This window comes from Lygodium microphyllum, chromosome 10, assembly GCF_053477565.2.
Source record: "Lygodium microphyllum isolate KBCC chromosome 10, Lygodium_microphyllum_v1.1.10, whole genome shotgun sequence".
NCBI lineage: Eukaryota > Viridiplantae > Streptophyta > Polypodiopsida > Schizaeales > Lygodiaceae > Lygodium > Lygodium microphyllum.
The window spans coordinates 82,719,272-82,725,313 of record NC_141144.1 but is presented as its reverse complement, the minus strand read 5'-3'; positions in this window follow the sequence as shown (position 1 = coordinate 82,725,313).

Below are 6,042 nucleotides of genomic sequence, written 5' to 3'. Positions count from 1 at the left end.
AGAAATATCCTTGATGTTGTGCATACAGACATTTGGGGGCCTACACAAAATGTATCTCTTGGAGGCAGTTCATACTTTGTCACATTCATTGATGATTGCTCTAGAAAGCTGTGGGTATATTTTATGAAGGAAAAGAGTGAAGTTTTTGAGCACTTTAGAACTTTCAAGGCTGCAGTTGAAAGAGAAACAGGCTTGAAAGTAAAGTGCCTGAGGTCAGATGGAGGGGGAGAGTACCTCTCAAATGAGTTCAGTGATTTTCTGAGGTCTCATGGGATAAAGAGACAGTTCACATGCAGGTATACCCCACAGCAAAATGGGGTTGCAGAAAGGAAAAACAGGCATATTGCAGAAGTTGCACGCGCCTTGATGGCTGAAAAGAATATGCCTAAGCATTTTTTGTCTGAGGCTGTTCATACTGCTGTTTATATTATGAACAGAACTCCCACAGCTACAGTTCATGGTATGACCCCCGAAGAATGTTTTACAGGTAAGAAGCCTGATGTTTCACACTTGAAAGTATTTGGCTGCATTGCGTATGTTCATGTGCCAGATGAGTTGCGGAAGAAACTGGATCCAAAGGCTGAAAAGTGTATCTTTATTGGATACTCTTTAGAGCAGAAAGGGTATCGTTGTTACAACCCTGTCACATGTAAGTTCAGAGTGAGCAGGGATGTCATCTTTGATGAAATGAGCAGTTGGTATGCATCTAGTGGTGATGCATTGGATGTTGATGATGATCATGATACTCATGTGCAGGCTGAAAAGCAAGAATCACAGACTCTTAGTGGACCAGAGACATCATCTGGTAGTCCTTGGTCTGGGAGACTAAGGAGTACCTCTACATCTTCGGGTGCATCTAGTAGCACTACAGGTAAAGAAAAAGGAAAGAATAAGGTGTCAGAAGGCATTGATGCAGTTTTTGATGGAGACTCCAGTGGCTCAGAGAGCTTGGATGATGAGCTTGGCATTCCTTCAGTGAGGACTCCAGGTGTGCAGAGAGCACGTGTTAATGCAAAGACTCCATTGAGTGATCCAGTGGTACGCAGGTCTAGCAGGGTGAGATACCCTGTTAAAAGATTTGGTTTTGAGGGTTATGCAGCTCACCATTATGCTTATATGGTGAAACTAGTTGAGGATGTTGAGCCCACATGTTTTGAGGAGGCTGTTGGTCATGCTCATTGGGATGCAGCAATGGATGAGGAGATGGCTGCACTAGAGGCCAATAAGACTTGGGATCTAGTATCATTGCCAAAGGGAAAGAAAGCTATTGGATGTAAGTGGGTTTATAAGATTAAGCACAATGCAGGTGGTTCTATTAGCAGGTACAAAGCTAGGCTGGTTGCAAAAGGCTATGCCCAGACATATGGCATAGATTATGATGAAACCTTCAGTCCAGTTGCTAGGATGGCAACTGTCAGATGTGTGATTGCTTTGGCAGCAGCCAAAGGTTGGAGGTTGCAGCAAATGGATGTAAAGAATGCCTTCTTGCATGGTGATTTGCAGGAAGAAGTGTATATGGATCAGCCAGCAGGTTATGAAGATTTAGAGCATCCCACGTATGTGTGCAGGTTGAAGAAGGCACTCTATGGGCTCAAGCAAGCACCTAGAGCATGGTCTGACAAGATCAGAGAGTATCTTGTCAATATTGGCTTTTATGTTTCTGATGCTGATCACTCACTTTATGTGAGAAAGGGAGATACAGGTTTGGTCATCATAGTCATCTATGTGGATGACTTGATTATTACAGGTGATAGTGATAGTGGGATTGCTGAAGTCAAGGGCTGTTTGAAGATGAAGTTTGAGATGAAGGATTTAGGTGAGCTAAGGTACTTCCTTGGCATTGAGGTGATCAGATGTGATGATGGTATATGGCTGTCCCAAAGACAGTATGGCTTGGATATGTTGTCCAAGTATGGTATGACTGCATGCAAACCACTTTCAGTCCCGTTGGAGCAGAATGTAAAGCTGAGTGCTGATGTTGGAGATGAGATAGAAGACCCTACTATGTTCAGGAGGATAGTGGGGAGTTTGATCTACATGACCATTACAAGGCCAGACTTGAGCTATGCTGTTGGTCTTGTGAGTCAGTTTATGCAAGTACCTAGAAAGCCACATTTGGATGCAGTGAGACGCATATTGAGATATGTAAAGTCCACATTACATTATGGGCTTTTCTATGAGGCAGGTACAGATGTACATGTGTTTGGATACACAGATGCAGATTGGGCTGGTAGTATGTCTGATAGAAGATCTACCAGCGGATACATGTTTTCTCTTGGTAGTGCAGCAGTTGCATGGAGCAGCAAAAAGCAATCTACAGTTGCTTTGTCAAGTACAGAGGCTGAGTATAGAGGTGCTGCTGTTGCAATATGTGAGGTAGTATGGCTGCAAAAGTTACTGGCTGATTTGGATGTGCAGGTGGAAGGTCCAGTTGTCATTTATTGTGACAACATGAGCAGTATACAGTTGGCTAGGAACCCTGTGTTCCATGCCAGGACAAAACATATTGAGGTACACTACCACTTTGTGAGAGAGAAGGTACTAGTAGGTGAGATTGACTTGGTGTATGTCAGTACACAGGATCAGATAGCTGATATCTTCACGAAGGCATTGGGTACAGAGAAGCTTCAAAAGTTTCGAAGCTTACTTGGAGTTGCAGAGATGCAGTTGAGCTTGAGGGGGAGTGTTGAGATGGCAAGCTCAACACATGTGGACATGGATGATGGACCGCCTGGTTAGATGGGTCCACACGTCTACACTTAGCACGTCGGTGGTCATTATGACTCTCACATGGCCACTGACTCATTACTTATTATATTCAGGTTGTTACACCTATTTACAGCTGGCATAGTTATAGCGCCATTCGACTAGTGTAGTCGGCTATGCATTGTTTGACTTAGTAGGCCACTTTCCTTTTATGTTGTATCTTATCTATACTTTGTGTACATTGTAAAGAGTGTGGAAGAAGAAGAAGAAATCAGCAAGAAAACGTTTTGGCCTCCATCTCTCTTCTTGTCTCTTGAGTGAGCTTCTCCTTGTGCATTCTGTGTGTGTTCGGCGCAGCATCTTGAGCAACCCGCTCCACCACGTGATTCTTGACAAGACAACACCAAAAGGGACGTGGCTTTGGAATTTCTTCTGGAAAAGTGTTTACTGATTATTGGACTGCAGGGTGTTACCACCTTTTCCACAGCTAGCTTCCCATCCAAGGGTGTTTCCACCTTTTCTTGGAATAAGGCCTAATATGATAGGGAATTGCTTCCTTTTCTCCCATAACAGTTTGTTTTGTGTATCAAAGAATAGATCAGCATGACAGAGACCGAAGTCCTTTTCTCCTATGGTCGATAAAATTTTTTTCCCTTTTTTCCTTTAAAGAGAATGGTAGAAATACCATGTGTCAGGACCATCCTCACCACCATTCCTGGATTAGATGAGAAGAGAACAAGGTAGGGGTGGGAGGTATCTATGAGGGCTAGCAGAATGAGGCTGCCTCATGAAGAATATCTTAAGGGCTATCAAGTGATATCCATTGATCAGGAAAGGATCATCAGAGGCATCAACAACCTACACTTGGACAAAGCTATTAGGGTTGACAACAAGTACCTTATAAGGACCCATCTAGCATTATTGAAGCTTGCCTGGAAACTTGCCAAATTGGGAACCATAGACGAGGACTAAGTCACCTTCCTTGGACTCCTTCTACTTGATAAAGTCGTCATGATAGACCTTGCTGCGAGCTTGTGTGGCTTCCATGTACTGTAGAGCCATCCTGTGAATATCATCTAGACATTCCAAGTGCAGGAGATAGTGTTGCACGAACTTGGCATCTCCCAAGCGCTCCTTTGATAGCCACTCGTAGGGAGGGTAACTCGAGTTCAACAAGAAAAGAAGACTTTGGTACCATACACCGATTGGAAGAGTGTATGTCATGTAGCTATCTTATGGGAGGTTTTGTACGCCCAAAGGGCCTCTATAAGTCGATCATCCCAATCACGGTGATGTGCAGCAATCGTCCTTGTCAGGATCGAGCAGAGGATGCGATTGGTGACTTCAACTTGGCTGTTCGTTTTGGGGTAATAGGGTGTGGATTTGTGATGACAAATCTTATAAAACTCTGTGAGTTCTTCCATTACCTTATTAATGAAATGAGTGCCTCTATCACTTACCTACTCTAGGGGACTGCCAAAACAGGTGATGATATTCTCGTACAGAAACAAGGCTACACTATTTCCATCATCTTGCTTCAGAGCTTTAGCTTCACACCACTTGGTGGCATAATCAATACATACTAGGGTGTATCTGTTCTACTTCTGTCTGGTGGGGGATTGATTGGACCTACGAAGTCAATGTCCCACTTCTCGAATAGCTTCAAGGGAAGGATAGGTTGTAGTGGCATGACACTGGACTTGGTGGGTTTCCCCATCCGTTGACATGCATCACATCGCTTACAGTAGTCATAGGCATCCTTATGGAGGGTCGGCCACTAGTATCCTACTAACAAAGCCTTTCTGGATGTTTCTTCTCCTACAAAGTGGCCTCCCCATGGCTCTTCATGGCAAGCCTTCAGAACAATCCCAATCTCGTCTCCTGCAACACATCTTTTGAGCACTTCATCTTTGCCTTTCTTGTACAGTGTGCCACCTATAATAGGGTGTAGGGGGACTGATTCTAATAGAAGCTTCTTCCTTTCTTGACCAAAGATACCAATAGGATACTATTGGGTTGCCAGTAGGTTGGCAATGTGTGCATACAAGGGGTGATAGTTTCGACTAGAAACAAGAAAGCATAATGTAGGTTTGGATCATCCTACTCCTCATCTGCATTCTACGGGATACGAGATAGATGATCAGTCAGAACATGGCAGCAACCAGGCTTGGTGATTACCTCAAAGTCAAACTCTGGAATAGAAGGATCCATCTCATCATTCATCCCTTCACATCTGCTTGGTTCAGTAGGAAGGACAGGGCCTCATGATCCACATAAAATTTAAAATGAGTTGATAGTAGGTAGTGGCAAAACTTCTCTAGGAAAAACACCATTGCCAAACACTCCAGCTTTGTCACTATATAGTTCCACTGTCTATCAGTGGCTTTTCTACTTTCATAATAAATGGGTTGATCTTTGAGAATCCCTTCTTCCATAGGACTACACCCAAGCCTTCAACTGATGCATCAGTGTGTACATGGAACTCCTTCGTCCAATCAAGAGGTTGCAATATGGGTGCCTCAATTAGACACTACTTCAGGGTGTTGAACGCTTCATCACAATAATTAGTCCATGTAAACTTGGCATATTTTCTCAAGAATTTATGCAAAGGGGATGCCTTTTGTTGCAAAGTGTATAATGGATATTCTATAATAGCCCACATGGCCAAGAAATCCCCTCAACTGTTTGAGGTTAGTTGGTGATGTTAAGGCTACGATCTTCTCAATCTTAGTAGGATCTATTGCTATCCCTTGTGTAGAGACAATGTGACCCAAAAGAAGTCATGATGAGACACCAAAGACACATTTGTTGAGGTTGAGAGAAATCCCATACTCTCGACATTTGTCAAAACACTGCTCTAGGTGTCCCCAATACTCACAGATTAGGCTATAGTCATAGAAGTCATCGAGATGCACCTCAATCAAATCATGTAAATGGTTCTTGAAGGAAGCCATCATCACTCGTTGGAAAGTACCAGGAGCACTATAGAGCCCAAATGGCATCACTATGTAAGCATAGGTTCCCCATTTGGTTATGAAGGTTGTTTTGGATTGGTCTTCTTCTCCTATTTGGACTTAGTTGTATCCGTTGAATCCATCCAAGAGGGAATAGAGCTCATGGCTTGCCACTATGTCCAACAATTGGTCTGTAAAAGGGATAGGGAAATGATCCTTCTTCGCCTTGGAATTCAGCTTTTGAAAGTCCACACATTCAAAGTTTCCTGTTCTTCTTGGGTACTACCACAATGGGTGAAACCCATTCATTGTTACCCACTAGATAAATGAATTCAACTTCAAGGAGCTTCAATAATTCGGCCTTCACTAGAGCAAAATAATT